Source organism: Cervus elaphus, chromosome 15, assembly GCF_910594005.1.
Source record: "Cervus elaphus chromosome 15, mCerEla1.1, whole genome shotgun sequence".
In the NCBI taxonomy this organism is placed as follows: domain Eukaryota; kingdom Metazoa; phylum Chordata; class Mammalia; order Artiodactyla; family Cervidae; genus Cervus; species Cervus elaphus.
In genome coordinates, this window is record NC_057829.1 from 26,666,766 (window position 1) to 26,685,248 (window position 18,483).

Sequence of the window (18,483 nt, forward strand, 5' to 3'; positions counted from 1 at the left end):
AGTTTTACTTTTAACTTGCTACAAATGGATTTATATGTATTTTTTTAACCATTAAAAAAAATTGAAGTATAGTTAATTTACAATATTGTGTTTGTTTCTGGTGTATAGCAAAGTGATTCAGTTACATATATATACATTTTTATAGAGAGAGAGATTGGAGAAGGAAATGCCAACCTACTCCAGTGTTCTTGCCTGGAGAATCCCAGGGATGGGGGAGCCTGGTGGGCTGCCGTCTGTGGGGTTGCACAGAGTCGGACACAACTGAAGTGACTTAGCAGCAACAGCATATATACACAGAGATATGCACATCCATTTATATTTCAGATTCTTGTCAATTATCGGCTATTACAAGATATTGAATTTATTTCCTTGTGCTACACAGTAGGTCTTGGTTGTTTATTTTATATACAGTATTGTGTATATGTTAATCCCAAACTTCTAATTTATCCTTCCTGTCCCCAGTGTCCCCTTTGGTACCCATTAGTTTGTTTTCTATGTCTGTGCATCTTATTTCTGTTTTGTAAATAAGTTCATTTGAATCAGTTTTTAGATTCCACTTATAAGTGATGTCATATGATATTTGTCTTTGTCTTACTTCATTTACTATGATAATCTCTAGATCCCTCCATGATGCTGCAAATGGCATTATTGCATTCTTTTTTTATGGCCGAGTAGTATTCCATTATATGTATGTACCACATTTTCTTTAGTCATTCATCTGTTCATGGATGTTTAGGTTGCTTCCATGTTTTGGCTGCTGTAAATAGTGCTGTGATGAACACTGAGGTGAATGTATCTTTTTGAATTAGAATTTTTCTCCGGATGTATGTCCAGGAGTGTGATTGCAAGATCACCTGATAACTGTATTTTTAGTTTTTTAAGACATTTCCCTAATATTCTCTGTAGTGGATGCACCAATTTACATTCCCACCTACAGTGTACAAGGGTTCTCTTTTCTCTACACTCTCTCCAGCATTTATTATTTGTAGACTTTTTAATGTTAATCTTTCTGACTGGTAGATGCCTCATTGTAATTTTGATTTGCGTTTTTCTAATAATTAGAAATAATGAGCATCTTTTTGTGTGCTTGTTGGCCATCTGTTTATGGTTGATTGATTTTTATTGTTGTATAGCATTTCATTATAGTATAATCAATATTTGATTACCACAATTTATTTATCATACCACTGCAGATAAATATTTGGACTGTTTCCAATCTGGGACTTTTTTTGAAGATTACTGTTACGAACATTCTTGTATATGTGTTTTTTGGAAAAATGTCTGTTTAGATCTTCAGCCCATTTTTTGATTGAGTGGTTTGGGTTTTTTTGATATTTAAGCTGCATGAGCTGTTTGTGTATTTTGGAAACTAATCCCTTGTTGAGTACCGTCATTTACAAATATTTTCTTCCAGTCCATAGGTTATCTTTTTGTTTTGTTTATGGTTTCTTTTGCTGTGCAAAAGCTTTTAAGTTTAATTAGGCCCCATTTGTTTGTTTTTGTATCTGTTTTTCTAGGGGACAGGTCCAAAAAAATAATGCTGCATTTTATGTCAAAGAGTGTTCTGCCTGTGTTTTCCTCTAAGAGTTTTATAGTATCTGGTCTTACATTTAGATTTTTAATCCATTTAGAGTTTATTTTTGTGTGTGATGTTAGGGAGTTTCCTAATTTCATTCTTTTGCATGTTGCTGTGCTGTTTTCCCAGCACCGCTTACTGAAGAGACTGTCTTTTCTTCATTGTGTGTTCTTCCCTCCTTTGTCGTAGATTATTTGGCCATAAGTGTGTGGGTTTATTTCTGGGCTTTCTGTTACGTTCCATTGATCTCTATGTCTCTTTTTGTGCCAGCATCAAACTGTTTTGATTATTACTGTAGCTTTATAGTATAATCTGAAGTCAGGGAGTGTGATTCTCCCAGTTTATTCTCCTTTCTCAAGAATGTTTTGGCTATTCGGGGTCTTTTATGTTTCCATACAAGCTAAAATTTTTTTGTCCTAGTTCTGTGAAAAGTACCACTGATAATTTGATAAGGGATTGCATTGAATGATTTATATGTATTTTTGATGGTCTTCCTATATTACTTAGTACTTGTGAGATTCATCCATGTTCTTGCATGTAGTTCATAGTTTAGTTCATTCATTTTCATTGTTGTATAGCATTTCATTATAGCATAATCAATGCATGACTATCACAATTTATTTACCGTACCACTGAAGATAGATATTTGGACTGTTTCCAATTTGGGAGTTTTTTGAAGATTACGGTTACAGACATTCTTGTATATGACAGATGATCACAAGTGTTAAAGATTTTTTCTGGGATTTATTCCTGTTAGTGAAATTGGTGTATTCTGAAGAGTATATATCCTTAACTTTCCTAGATAATGCCAAACTTTGCCAAAGAGGTTGATAACAGTTTATAACTCCTATCAACATTATATGCAAGTTCTTGTTTCTACAGAGCTTGACAAACTTGATATTTAAAAGGCTTTTAATTTATTTACCAGTCCAATAGGGTTGAAATCTAATTGCTTTCCTTGCACATTTCCCTGATTACTAATGATATTGTGTCCTTTAAATGTTTATTGACTATTTGGATTTCCTGTTTTGTGGATGCCTCTTTGAATCTTATGCCTTATTATTTATCTGTTTCCTCTTGTAGTTCTGTTAGATTTTGTTGTACATAATTTGATGTTTTCTTGCTAGGTACATATAGATTTAAAATTGTTACATCTTACCTAGTGAGCTACGATTTTTATCTAACAATGCTTTTTGACTTAATATAACATAGCCACACAAGCTTTTTGTTATGAAGTAGGCAAACTATACATTTTTGGTGAATGAATGACTACCTGTTGTAGAGGCAGAAACTTCAGAGCACTCTGCCAAGTCTGTTCTCCTGGCACAATGTAATTTATGTGTCCTGTTATCCTATGAAGTAAACAAAGCACTTAAAAAACAAAAGGCAATAGAGTTTTCTTTTTGGGAGGTACAACTTGTATACAGCAAAGGGCCCCAATCTTAATTACACAGGCATGTGGATGCACATCCTCACTGCCCAGATCAAGATGTGAGACGTGTCCAGCATCCCAGCAAGCGCCTCATTTCCCTCCCACCTGATGCCTGCCGAAGGTGGTCACTCTTCTCACGATAGGTGGTTTTGAAGATTTTTCAACTTTGTGTAAATGGAAACATACGTTATCTTTCATGAATGTCTTTTTCCCTCCAGTGTTGATTGTATCTGTGAATTTCATCCATGGTCCTATGTAGCAAGATTTTTAAAAATTATTACTGTGCAGTTTTACAGTGTATGAAATACCACAAGTTATTCATCCTATAATTGATAAACATTTATGTCTCTATTTTTTTGACTTGTTATCAATGACATTGAGCATTTTTGAACATGTCCTTTAGTAACCATAAACACAGTTTGTTGGATATGGTTGTTGGGTCATGAGGTATACTGCCAAACAGGTTTCTAAAGTGGTTGTACCAGTTGCTGCTACTCTGTTTTCCCAATATGTAACTTCTGGATTTAGCTTTGGGCAAAAAGTCTTCTCTTTTTGTTACCCGCATACTAGACAGTGGAGAGAGCTTTGAGAACTTTCCTGAAGTAATGCAGGTACTTTTAAAATGTGATTACACCCTTTCTTTTCTTTGCATTCTTGTCTACTCTATAAATATTAATAAACATTTGATGGGAAAAACAAGCAAACTTGGTCTTTTTTGAATATTAAAAGTTTAGATTTGTAAAACACCATCTGTAGCAGTTAATTCCAAGGCTAAAATCATAATCCTTTGGAACTCTTTGGAACCTAAGTAGGAGTTGTGGAGTATTTGCACTTCATGCTTGGTAGTGAGAAGACCTCTCTCTTTGGAGACTTTTACCACAAGGCATTTGAATTCAGCCCTTTGAATTGCATTTTGGCTGATGAGTCTAAAAAGGAATGCATTGATCCTATCTTGAGTTCTTGTCTTAATGGTGCTGAGTCTTTGAGAGAGCTGAGGCAAATTGGTATTTGTTTCAAATTTTAATGGGACGGAATTGAGGACAAATATGAGAATGCGTTTGTGGTCCTGCTCATGGTTGAGTTGTATCACAGCCAGGATGAAAGAAAGCCTAGGATTACATTACCCAGCCCTTCTTTTTGATAAGGTTGCAGATGTTTTCCCACGTATCATGATTGCAGCAGTCAACAGCGTCTGTCTGGATGACTGAAATCAGGTTTATGATATGTAAACGTAATTATTAATAGGTAACTGGTTTAATCTGGTTTTCTTAGAATGGAAGGGGACATTTGCAACCTTCTGATTGAATTCAATTGATGAAGGCAATAAGATGACTTAACATCTGTCCTGCAAAACCGAGGAGCAGCTTACTATTTACCTGCATTTATTAGCATCATCTGTAAGAAAATACAGCATAGGCATGGGAATCAAACTATGTAAAGCCTCTCAAAGCTCTGCCTCTGTGGCTTTGCTTGGAACCTTGCAAGGGTCACTTTTCCTTGCTGTTTATGAAAAGGAAAGGAAAATGTTTATCACCAGAGAATTCATTCATCAGATGCTTAGTTAAGTGTGTATTATTGGAAGCTGTTTGCTCATTGCCTTACTGCATCTAAGATTCACAGCAACCCTTGAATTATTATTTTTCTTGTGGATTTTTTTGTTGAATTATAACAATGGCATCCGTTTTTGCAGATGAGGAAAATCCAGTTGCATAGAGGTTCAGTGACTACCAAAGGTCACACAGCTTCTACGTTAGAGCCAAGATTAGAGTAGAAACCTTTGAACACTATCCAGACTTTCTAGGATACAACGGTGGCCTGTGAAACACTATTAACACAACTCTCAGAGTCCACAGGAGTCGTGATGAGTTATAAGTTCAGGACAGTACTCAGAGGTCGGTGTCCTTTTCAGATATCCTGGATAGTGGCTGGAGTATGTGTTCATAAAAAACACACAAAAGATGTTTTTTAAAAGTTTCATCATTTTAGCAGTTAGTAATTCTGTTTATGAACTCTCAAAATGATACCTTTAAACAGTAGTGACCCTTTTTGTCTAGTTTATACATAATTACTCTACAAATTTCTTCGTTTTTAGACGCTTACGGATGCTTTCATTTGGAGCCCAAAGCTTTAATCTCTGTTTTTGAAATTGCAAAGCTTCTGCTATCTTTGGTCATATGGAAACTTTTTTTCAGAAGCACTTTTTTTTTTTGAAGTCTGTGAATACAAACAATTTAGGTGGTTGGTCTTAGCTGAGAGAGCGTTTGGTGAACATAAATGGAATTGCTGAGTCATAATGCTTTTTTTTCTTTTAAAGTATACAATCCAGTGGTTTTTAGTGTATTCACAGAGTTTGTGAAACCATCACCACAATTTTAGAACATTTTTAGAAGAAACCCCTTACTCTTTAGTAGTAACGCTCTCCCAGTCTCCTAGTCTTGGACAAATACCAGACTACGTTTTGTTGATAGATCTTGTTCAGAACGTTTCTTATAAATGGAATCATATACTATGTGGTGTTTTATAATTAGCTTTTTTCACTTAGCATGATGTTTTCAAGATTCATCCATGTTGTAGCTTGGATCAGAAAGTCGTTCCTTTTTATTTATAGGTGTGAGACTTTTCCTGAAGAATTTTAAGTAATGGATATTCAGTGTTTCTCTTTTGTTCTCACCTACAGGGAACATGGGAGTCTTGGGTTTGCTTTATACAACAGGATAGTTTGTCGTATTAGAGGAGTTATTAACCTGAGGAATATGACCCCAGTGACTGGCCTTTAGGATGCCCTGAACCCTTTGTAATTATCTGCGAGATTTTATATTCCTAAGCATTTTTTGATGGGGGAACATAGGGGACTGAGAACATTTAGGTTTTGTTAAAAGATAATTTCCCCCCGGAGGTAATGTTGTGAAACTCATACAGGTATGAAATGAATACACACTTTATTTTACTTACGGTGTTCAAAAGAGAAGTCCAACGAACCAATACATTTGTAGATCAGGAGTATTAAAATGAATATGCAAATAGAGTCAAAACAGTTTCTTCCATAATGGAGAAGGGACATCATTGAACCTTTACTGGTCATGCAGATATAGATTAAGATCAGTCTGCATTGCTGTCAGCTTGTACATGTCCGACTCTTTGTAACCCTATGGCTTGTTAGCCCACCAGGCTCCTCTGTCCTTGGGATTCTTCAGGCAAGGATACTAGAGTGTGTTGCCATGACCTCCTCCAAGGAATCTTCCTGACCCAGGGATCACACCTACATCTCTTTACCACTGAGCCACCTGCAAAGCCCAAACCTGTAAAACAACTTACATATAATCAGAATCCAATAACCCAGAGGGGTGTCCTTGACAGTATATACTTTTCCATTGGAAGCACACATTTTCTCCTACACTATCCAAAAAGTCTGAAAGTATTGACTTTTTGAAAGTAAAGTCTGAAAGTAATGAATACTTCCAAGTATTCATTTTAAATTTAGAGTCTTCAGTTTTAAAAAGTAGCTCCTTCATGACTCGATTTTGAAAGCAGACATTCTAAAAGTGTTTGTATCAGTTGAGGATCAGTCAGAGACCCAGGGATAGGTCTCTAGTTTATTTTTTTGAACAGGGTTACTTGTTAGAAAGTTCCAGAGAAGTAGCCCTTGCGGTTTACTTAGGTTACACTTTTGGGCATGTGTTCAGTATTTCTCATCTCTAATAGCTGCGTGACTGTTACTGAAGGGAGGGGATTTCTGTAACTAGTTATAATTTGGAAAGTCTAGCTATCTTAACTCTGACAAAGGTAGGTGGATAATCCTATTAGTAAAAGAAGAATGGGAAGGGAGAAACCTAGATGACTTACTTCTTCCCCAGTTTCTCAGGGAAGTCAAGAATTCTCATTTTTGTGTGAAGAATGCGGGATTATTCCCACTTGACTTTGCTTATTATCCAAGGGGTCCTTTCCAGTATTACAAGGATGATGAACTTCTTTTGTACTTTGATAGGTAACTTTGTGTACATGTGCACAGTAAGTCATTTAGCTACTGACTGTGAGAGACTCTGGGAGTTCATTGCAGATTTGGTAACGTTATGTGCTCAAATTTGCGGAGTGCAATTTCCTCCCACATCTGCCCTATTTCCCTCAGCCTGAGGTTGTATTTACCAAGAAAACACAGGTGGCTCAGTGGTAAGAATCTGCTTGCAAATACAGAAGACATGGGAGATGCCAGTTCAATTCCTGGGTCAGGAAGATCCTCTGGAGTAGGAAATGACAACCTGCTCCGGTATTCTTGCCTGGAAAATCCCATGGACAGAGGAGCCTGGAGGACTACAGTCCATGGGGTTGAGAAGAGTTAGACATGCCTAAGTGACTGAGTGTGCATGTATCCCTCAGTCTGTTCCTTTTGCTTGTTGGACTTAGTTTTGTGTATTTCAGTATTCTCTGCTAGGTTGAAGCTCCCCATAATGTCTTTTTTGATATATTTCAGAAGAGCGGTGCTCAGAGTTGACAGTTGACAGAATCAGCATCTGTCTTCACTGGATGCCTGCTCTTGACCACAAGTAAATGAATAAAAAGTTTTCAACGACCGTTTGGTAGTCTTTGGGGCTGCCAGCTTTTAGGAGCTTGAATTTTCTGTGAATACACTCTTAACAACTGTGTTACATTGCATGGCTGTCTCCTCTCTGAGGCCAAGATTGTGTCCCAGTGATGGTTGAGGTGCTTTGCCCAAATAACTCAGTGTAAAGTGTAGAGCAGTCAGTCTTGTCAGGCCTGTGAACTAGGACTAAGAATGTCTATCTGACTGTCCAGGCCTGACTGGAAGGGAAAATATGGACAGTTAAGCGTTTTGAGATGAACTTCTCAGATACTGGATCATTTGCCTTACATAGCGGAATTTTGGGGGAAGTATATGGTTTGCTCTTTACCTCCTAAGAAATGATGACTCATTCCCTTCAAACATTTCTGTATCACACAGTCACGCCTGGTTGGTTGGAATGGCCGTTTGGTTTATTGCTCAATTTCTTTAATGACTCAAGGGAGTTTTCCCTTTGGGCTTGTGATCTGTTTTTGCTGATAAACTGTAACGCCTTTTGAGGCTCTAAAGACAATAGTGTTTTCTTACCTGTTTACTTTGTACTTTGAAGTTCTGCAGAATGTAATCTGAAGGAGAATCAGATTCGATTAACTTTTTTTCTCCTATTTTTAGAGTAGAAGTAAAGTAATAATAAGCTCTTAACTCTTTGGCTTTCTTCTCTATTTTAATTTCACGGCCTTACTGCAGTCTCTGTCATTAGAGTATGATTTGTTTTTAAGACGTTAAGACAGTGGGTGGACTGGGTAAAACAGGTTTTTCTTTTCCTCAACAGCCCATTCCTGCTTTAAAGCTCGGACCTCTTCTGGCTCTTGTGGAAAAACTATTGAGTGCTGAGTTGTGTGCTTTTATTAGAGGATTTTGATTATTAGTATCTAATAATTAGATTAGATCATTAGTATCTCGCCAAAGAATAAATATTAGCCATGAGCAGTGAATTGATGTGGCTGGGCCCCAGCTTTAACACTTCCAGTTAAGCTTGGTGGATGTCTTTTACGCCCATCTGGTAATATGTTCTGGACAAGGAAATGGCAACCCACTCCAGTATTCTTGCCTGGAGAACCCCATGGACAGAGGAGCCTGGTGGGCTACAGTCTGTGGGGTTGCCAAGAGTCGGACACAACTGAGCGACTCAGCACAGTAATATGTTAACTCAATTGCTGAGTATTTCTTTTATCAAAGTAGGGGATGGGGAGAGAAGGGACCATGTTATGGTGTAGAGAAAGGGTTCCTAACCAAGTGAGGATGTCACCATCACCTGGGGGACATTTTCCAAAATATATATTTCTGGGCTCCACTCTGTATGTACAGTCCTCTAGGACGGATTGTTCTGAGAAAAGCTCCTTGGATAATTTTGGTGCCTTCTGCTGGTTAGAAGTAATAATAATCCTTTCCCCGTAATGGAAAGGATTGTTATTATTAAGGAAAGAAGCGTCATCCCTTGTGGGTCTGGAAATACCTTCTTTGAGTGATAGTCGTTTTTAGAATGCTTCTTCTGGTCTAAGTTGTTATTTAAGAAATTTAATGGGGAAAAAATATCACTGCATATTTGGGAAGTTAATTAAGTGCAGTACTGTTTCTCAAAGAAGTTTTTGCTGGGGGAGAGGGGGAGAGAAGATGTGGATGGTGCCATTATACAAAGTTTGCTTAGAGAGTCATGTTCTCTTGAAGGGATTCAAGGACTGAAAATGGTTAATATCACTGGGGAGATCTGTAGGTCAGTGCTGATAGGAAAGTAATTTGTGATGGAAGAATTCTGAGTCTCCTGGACTTAGATGGACTCTGTCACATCATAGTCTTGGCCTCGTGAAAATGTTAAGAAAATAAACCCTAAGTATAAAAAGCATTGAGATTGTGTTGAGTGGAACCTTAGTGTTAATTCCTGTGCTGTTACACAACTACATTCTAAATTTAAGGAAGCCAGGAGGGAAATCACTCTAAGACACTGGTTTTAAGCCTGAAGGTCATGATCCATTTAGAGGGATGCAGAATCAATTCAGTGCCAAGCCTTTAAAAAGAAGGAAGAAATAGAAAAGAAATGTAAGTCTGTCACTAGTACCTAAAGTATTTTGGAAATTTTTGTTTTGTTCTTATATCTTCTGTTGCTATATATGCTAGTTTGTGTTGTAAAATACATTTCTGTGGAACTGCATTGGGAAAGTTTGAAACTCATTCCAAAAAGTAACAGGCCCCAAATTTACTAGATTTGTAGACTGCTACTATCGTGTTCACGAAAGTGTCTTGCTCCCTTGAAATGACATGGGAGGTGAAAGAGTTCAGTATTAGAATGCTACCAAGCTCCCAGACACTTCAGCAGTTGCCTTTTGTTTAATAATGATTAGGATTATTGAATAAACCTTTAGATTGGAAATGGGATAAAGAAAAAGAGGAAGTCTGGTTGCTTTATCATTATTTGACAGCTTCTTAAAGTGCTTAATGTTTGAATCTTCACACTAAAGTTGATCTTTTTTCCTTTAATATTATACTTTTAAAAGATTTATGGTATCCTTTAGTATCATTTTATATACATTCATTGGGCAAAGTGTTTTGGTTTTTTCCTCTACAAGAATACATTTCCAGTTCTGTGAAAAATACCGTTGGTAGCTTGATAGGGATTGCATTGAATCTATAGATTGCTTTGGGTAGAATAGCCATTTTCACAATATTGATTCTTCCAATCCATGAACACGGTATGTTTCTCCATCTGTTTGTGTCCTCTTTGATTTCTTTCATCAGTGTTTTATAGTTTTCTATGTATAGGTCTTTTGTTTCTTTAGGTAGATATACTCCTAAGTATTTTATTCTTTTTGTTGCAATGGTGAATGGTATTGTTTCCTTAATTTCTCTTTCTGTTTTTTCATTGTTAGTATATAGGAATGCAAGGGATTTCTGTGTGTTAATTTTATATCCTGCAACTTTACTATATTCATTGATTAGTTCTAGTAATTTTCTGGTAGAGTCTTTAGGGTTTTCTATGTAGAGGATCATGTCATCTGCAAACAGTGAGAGTTTCACTTCTTCTTTTCCTATCTGGATTCCTTTTACTTCTTTTTCTGCTCTGATTGCTGTGGCCAAAACTTCCAACACTATGTTGAACAGTAGTGGTGAGAGTGGGCACCCTTGTCTTGTTCCTGATTTCAGGGGAAATGCTTTCAATTTTTCACCATTGAGGGTGATGCTTGCTGTGGGTTTGTCATATATAGCTTTTATTATGTTGAGGTATGTTCCTTCTATTCCTGCTTTTTGGAGAGTTTTAATCATAAATGAGTGTTGAATTTTGTCAAAGGCTTTCTCTGCATCTATTGAGATAATCATATGATTTTTATCTTTCAATTTGTTAATGTGGTGTATTACATTGATTGATTTGCGGATATTGAAGAATCCTTGCATTCCTGGGATAAAGCCCACTTGATCGTGGTGTATGATTTTTTTAATATGTTGTTGGATTCTGTTTGCTAGAATTTTGTTAAGGATTTTTGCATCTATGTTCATCAGTGATATTGGCCTGTAGTTTTCTTTTTTTGTGGCATCTTTGTCAGGTTTTGGAATTAGGGTGATGGTGGCCTCATAGAATGAGTTTGGAAGTTTACCTTCTTCTGCAATTTTCTGGAAGAGTTTGAGTAAGGTAGGTGTTAGCTCTTCTCTAAATTTTTGGTAGAATTCAGCTGTGAAGCCATCTGGTCCTGGGCTTTTGTTTGCTGGCAGATTTTTGATTACAGTTTCGATTTCCTTGCCTGTGATGGGTCTGTTAAGATCTTCTATTTCTTCCTGGTTCAGTTTTGGAAAGTTATACTTTTCTAAGAATTTGTCCATTTCATCCAAGTTGTCCATTTTATTGGCATAGAGCTGCTGGTAGTAGTCTCTTATGATCCTTTGTATTTCAGTGTTGTCTGTTGTGATCTCTCCATTTTCATTTCTAATTTTGTTAATTTGGTTCTTCTCTCTTTGTTTCTTAATGAGTCTTGCTAATGGTTTGTCAATTTTGTTTATTTTTTCAAAAAACCAGCTTTTAGCTTTGTTGATTTTTGCTATGGTCTCTTTAGTTTCTATTGCATTTATTTCTGCCTTAATTTTTAAGATTTCTTTCCTTCTGCTAACCCTGGGGTTCTTCATTTCTTCCTTCTCTAATTGCTTTAGGTGTAGAGTTAGGTTATTTATTTGGCTTTTTTCTTGTTTCTTGATGTAAGCCTGTAATGCTATGAACCTTCCCCTTAGCACTGCTTTTACAGTGTCCCATAGGTTTTGGGTTGTTGTGTTTTCATTTTCATTCATTTCTATACATATTTTGATTTCTTTTTTGATTTCTTCTATGATTTGTTGGTTATTCAGAAGCGTGTTCTTTAGCCTCCAGGTGTTTGAATTTTTAACAATTTTTTTCCTGTAATTGAGATCTAATCTTACTGCACTGTGGTCAGAAAAGATGGCTGGAATGATTTCAATTTTTTTGAATTTTCCAAGACTAGATTTATGGCCCAGGATGTGATCTATTCTGGAGAAGGTTCCGTGTGCACTTGAGAAAAAGGTGAAGTTGCTTGTTTTGGGGTGAAATGTCCTATAGATATCAATTAGGTCTAGCTGGTCCATTGTGTCATTTAAAGTTTGTGTTTCCTTGTTAATTTTCTGTTTAGTTGATCTATCCATAGTTGTGAGTGGGGTATTAAAGTCTCCCGCTATTATTGTGTTACTATTAATTTCCTCTTTCATATTCGTTAGTGTTTGCCGTACATATTGCGGTGCTCCTATGTTGGGTGCATATATATTTATAATTGTATGGAAATACAAAAAACCTCGAATAGCCAAAGTAATCTTGAGAAAGAAGAATGGAACTGGAGGAATCAACCTGCCTGACTTCAGACTCTACTACAAAGCCACAGTCATCAAGACAGTGTGGTACTGGCACAAAGACAGAAATATAGACCAATGGAACAGAATAGAAAGCCCAGAGATAAATCCACGAACCTATGGACACCTTATCTTTGACAAAGGAGGCAAGGATATACAATGGAAAAAAGACAACCTCTTTAACAAGTGGTGCTGGGAAAACTGGTCAACCACTTGCAAAAGAATGAAACTAGAACACTTTCTAACACCATACACAAAAATAAACTCAAAATGGATTAAAGATCTAAATGTAAGACCAGAAACTATAAAACTCCTAGAGGAGAACATAGGCAAAACACTCTCCGACATAAATCACAGCAAGATCCTCTATGACCCACCTCCCAGAATATTGGAAATAAAAGCAAAACTAAACAAATGGGATCTAATGAAACTTAAAAGCTTTTGCACTACAAAAGAAACTATAAGTAAGGTGAAAAGACAGCCGTCAGATTGGGAGAAAATAATAGCAAATGAAGAAACAGACAAAGGATTAATCTCAAAAATATACAAGCAACTCCTGCAGCTCAATTCCAGAAAAATAAATGACCCAATCAAAAAGTGGGCCAAAGAACTAAACAGACATTTCTCCAAAGAAGACATACAGATGGCTAACAAACACATGAAAAGGTGCTCAACATCACTCATTATTAGAGAAATGCAAATCAAAACCACAATGAGGTACCATTACACACCAGTCAGGATGGCTGCTATCCAAAAGTCTACAAGCAATAAATGCTGGAGAGGCTGTGGAGAAAAGGGAACCCTCTTACACTGTTGGTGGGAATGCAAACTAGTACAGCCACTATGGAAAACAGTGTGGAGATTCCTTAAAAAACTGGAAATAGAACTGCCATATGACCCAGCAATCCCACTTCTGGGCATACACACTGAGGAAACCAGATCTGAAAGAGACACATGCACCCCAATGTTCATCGCAGCACTGTTTATAATAGCCAGGACATGGAAGCAACCTAGATGCCCATCAGCAGATGAATGGATAAGGAAGCTGTGGTACATATACACCATGGAATTTTACTCAGCCGTCAAAAGGAATTCATTTGAACCAGTCCTAATGAGATGGATGAAACTGGAGCCCCTTATACAGAGTGAAGTAAGCCAGAAAGATAAAGAACATTACAGCATACTAACACATATATATGGAATTTAGAAAGATGGTAACGATAACCCTATATGCAAAACAGAAAAAGAGACACAGAAATACAGAACAGACTTTTGAACTCTGTGGGAGAAGGTGAGGGTGGGATGTTTCAAAAGAACAGCATGTATACTATCTATGGTGAAACAGATCACCAGCCCAGGTGGGATGCATGAGACAAGTGCTTCGGCCTGGTGCACTGGGAAGACCCAGAGGAATCGGGTGGAGAGGGAGGTGGGAGGGGGGATCGGGATGGGGAATAAGTGTAAATCTATGGCTGATTCATATCAATGTATGACAAAACCCACTGAAATGTTGTGAAGTAATTAGCCTCCAACTAATAAAAAAATTAAAAAAAAAGAAAAAAAAAAAAGAATACATTTCCAGTTTTCTAACAAAGTGTGAAGGAGAGAATGCTTTTTTGGTGAAAGTTTCACCAGTACCAAGAAGATCCTTGCTGAATAGATCACACTGACACTCACCCACAGACGCATACACATAGACTCTATTTAGTGAATATTCTGTGTCCCTTCTAGATAAAGAAATAGAGTCACAGACAGGTGAAATAATTTTCCTGGAGTTGTACAATAAGCTAGTGGCCTTCGTAGATGATCATTCATAGCTCTTGTATTTCCAGAGACACAGTGTAGAGATTAAGCTGGAATAAACAGAAGCCTCTGTAGTTGTGTGTTACCATATATCCAAGGTGTATTCTACCCAGAGCATAAATTGTGGAAAGAAAATCCTTGGAGTGGCACTGGATTGTGATGTGTTTAGTCCTTCTCTGCCTGTGACGCTGAGGATGCAGAATTGAAAGAGGACTGGTTTCCTAGCCTCTGCTGTAACTCAAGCCCATCCGGATGAGCTTAGGTACCCCGTTTCACTTCAGGGCATCTATAAAATGAAAACATGGGTTTGGTCTCTAAAGTTCTCTTCAGCGTTTAGATTGCGTACTTCCCCAGGGCTGGTTTATTGCATCAGAATCCAGCCTGGGGTTGGTGCTGTTCGCAAGGTTCCGAGGAACTGCCTCCTCCTTTTTTCCAAGGAGATGGCAAACATTACCCCCGCAGAGCCCTTTCAGGCAGCGAGCTGTCAGTGTTGTGACGGGCTTCTTCATTGAGGACTGAGCCTAGGTTGTTTGTGGTGACCTAAAAGGACCTTGGAATGAGGGCAGGAGGTGTAATTTCTGTGAGCAACTAGTTACCTATTCAGAAAACTTGCTAGGACTCGTCCAAGTACAGTAGCATTCTATCATTGGAATAAGAGAATATAGAAATACATCTCCTTAAGAGGTGTTTCTCTGTGCTTAAGGAGATGTAGTCAGAGACTTCAAATTCATGGATTCCCATTATCTTCTCAGAGCAATTACAAAGAAAATATACTTCTGCTGATTATAGTTTTGTAAATGTTAGCAAGGAATGCCTTTGTATTTTAATAGGCTTTTAACGATGGAATTATTAATAGTCTGCATTTGTTGATCCTTTGCTCTTTCCCTAATACTAGTTATGTTACTTTTTTGTTCAGTCAGTGCTGTGATAACATCCACAGTTACCGTCTGACATTGGTAAACTCTTTATTTTATGGGTGAACTAGGAATTAGAATCACCAGAGGAAAAAGTGATCTGAAAAGCTGGAATGATGGTTCTCCTCTCGTCCCATTCATACACACTATTTAACCATTTGGCTTTATCACAGCTCTAACACCAGAAGATGCTCTGTAATAATCGAAACTGTGACATACCTTCGATGATGGTAGACTCCTGTGATCTTTCTCAGGTCTCAGCCAGCACCGCCACTGCTGTGCGGGGTTGATTGTTGATAGCAACAGTGGGCTCTAGGGAATGGCTACCAGGAACTGTGGGGAGGGGGCTGCAGATAAGCTGTGTTTCTATGGATAGCCCTCTGGGGACCCAGGACTTGCCCAGTGCTAATTACTGTATACCATAGCCTAATTGCTAAGGGCATAAATGTTTTCAGCAAACATTAGTTGAACTGCGCATCTTCCTTCTAAGCTTTCATGCTACTGCTATAACATCGCATGTAGATTGCCAACAGGAATGTAAGCCAGCAGCATTGTCTTTTTCTCACAATCTCCTCCACCATCTTCAGCTCCCCTCCCTCTTGTCTACCACAGTTAATGCTGTCACTGCTTACCCAGTCTCTCAAACATGAATTTGAGAATCTGGAATTATCTCTGTACTTCCTATGTCTAATAAGTCACCTAACCCTGTTTGTTCTGCCTCTAAAATTATTTTTCAAATTGTGCTGTTTTTTTGACCCCGATATATAGCTCTTAAGGTCAAACCCAGTTTATTTCTGTTTTGGACTATTTCAGCAGTCCTCTTAACTAAAATTTTTTGTCTCTAATCTCTGTCCTGTTTCTATTCCTTTCCCATGAAGTTATCTTTAAAAAAATCGCTCTCTTGATTAGTAACCCATGCATTTTGTTTTGTTTTTATTTGTTCTTCAGTTTGTTTTTTTCTTAAACTCTACACCGTGTTCTGGAAAATTTTCATTGTGGTTCATTTAAATCTGTCTTCTTTTTAATGCTGCTAAGAATGGGTATATAAAATGTATATATTATAATTTATTTAACCATTTCTCTATCAGTAGATGTTTATGTTTATTTATATTTTTTCTTTTGCTGTCACAAAGTGTATGTTCTTGAAAATGCACATAGATACAAACAGGTAGATACCAAAAATTGGAATTACTGAGTCAAAATGAGTGTACATTTAAAATGTTAATAGATACTGACAAATCACTTACAAAAGTACCTGTCAATTTATACTTCCAGTCTCTGTGCTTTTTTTTTTTTTAAAGACCAATTTAAATCTGGACCTAGTGTACTTCTCCTAGCCTCGGTTCTCTTGTAACTTGATGTGCTCCCTCATTCACTTGGTCTCTGTCAGCCACTGTCCAAGCCTTTGTTCAGTACAGACTGTCTGCCGGGCACCATGCTATATGTTGAGGATGAATTCTGGAGAAGACGGAATACAGTCTCTGCCCTCATCTTGTGTGTGCTGTTACTGCACAGAGCTTTCTGCCATTCCCAGACTCCTTTATGCATTTGCAGCTGTTATTCTCTCTTCTGGGTATGAGTTGTTTTTTGTTTTTTTTTTTCTGCCTAAAGACTTTTCTTTGGTCATTCTCTAGATTTTATCCTCTGTCTTGTCTTCCTCATCTCCCCACAGGTAGAGGTAGGTAGGCCTTTTTTAGTGATCTCTCTCAGCATCCTTTTTATAGTGTTTATCCTGAATAGTTCTGATTACTCACTTATATATGTGTGTGCCCATGTGTGTCTGCGTGTGTACGTATGGGCCTCTCTCATTAGATTGTAAGCTCAGTAAGGGCAAGAACTTACACCATTTACCTTGATGTTCCCCCAGCTTAATGCCTTAAACACTGGAGAACCTTCATAAATGTTGAGAAAGGGAATGAATGGGAAACTAAAGATGAACTTATTTTGTCTGGGGCACTCGGGGGGCTTGTGAATGTGACTGGGATCTGGTCAGTCTTCCGGGACCCAACCGTGCAGGGAGATGAGGGTCACAAGGCGACTGCGCTGCACATTGTCTGTGTTGAGGCACAACTGAATGCTTGACAAGAGATTTGCTGTCATGAGTTGGGTATTATGGTGCCTTTTCAGAGGAGAGGGTTTTTTCCTTGCTTGTGCTAGCTGTTGTGAGTGATTCACATCGTAAGATACAGTTCCTTGCCTTAAGAGTTTTTGTCAAATGGGGCCTTAGAGCAGAGATGGATGGACTATGGTCCATGGGCCAAACCTTGCCTGCTGCCTGTTTTTGTATAGCCTGTGAGCTAAGAATGATGCTTTAATTTTGCAATTGTTTTTAGAGTATTTTGTGATTGTGAAATTACATGAAATTCAAGTTTTAGCATCTGGAATTAAATTTTGTTGGAACACGGCTCCCTTCAAGTCTTCACCCTCTGTTTTGTGGCTGCGTTTGCTGCGGCCGCAGAGCTGAATAGTTGTGACACAGACGTTTGGCCCGTAGCACCTAAAATGTTTACCCTGTGGCCTTTTACAGAAGCAGTCTGCTGCCTTTTGGGTTGTGTTGTTGTTCAGTTGCCCAGTCGTGTCTGACTCTTTGTGACGCCATGGACTGCAGCATGTCAGGCCTTCCTGTCCTTCACCATCTCCCGGAGTTTGCCCAGGTTCATGTTCATTTCATCAGTGATGCCATCCAGCCGTCTCATCCTCTGATGTCCTCTTCTCCTTCTGCCCTCAGTCTTTCCCAGCATCGGGGACTTTTCCAATAAGTTGTCTGTTTGCCTTTTGGGTTAAAGATTGGGAAAGATTCAGATAAAGAAGAGAAGAAGAAAAAGACATATTGAGAGGATTAGTTTGAGTTAAGATAATGGGATGGGTACTTCCCTGGTAGTCCAGTGGTTAAGAATCCACCTTCCTATGCAGGGAATGTGGATTCGATCCCTGGTCAGGGAACTAAGATACCACATGCCGTGGGGCAATTAAGACCATGTGCCACGACTGGAGAAAGCCTGTGCCACTGCAGCGACCCGGTGCAGCCAACAAAGAAGATAGTAGGACAGTAAATCCTGCAGTCTTCTAGAAGTTTTAGAGCTGAAATGATGACCCAGCTTAACCTTTTATTTTACAGACAGAGGATCAAAAACTTTGTCAAAGTCCACATGTCTGTTAAGGGGCAGTGTCCGCTGCAGTTCCTGGAGCAGAAGCTTTGCAGACTTTAGAGGATGATAAGATTACTGCTGGGGTAGGGCCACATCATGAATGGCCTTGCCCTTGAAAAAATAAGGGCTGAAGAACAAACTAAGAACAGACTTCCTTTCTCTCTCTCAAAGTAATATATATATATTTTCTTTTG

The 18,483-nt window shown here is 38.1% G+C and overlaps 1 protein-coding gene across 5 annotated transcripts in view; it reads left to right on the forward strand.

The window, feature by feature from the left end:
* The window catches only part of SGPL1 (sphingosine-1-phosphate lyase 1), a 75,256-nt gene that overhangs the window by 26,375 nt on the left and 30,398 nt on the right, over window positions 1-18,483 (forward strand). The window lies entirely within an intron of this gene.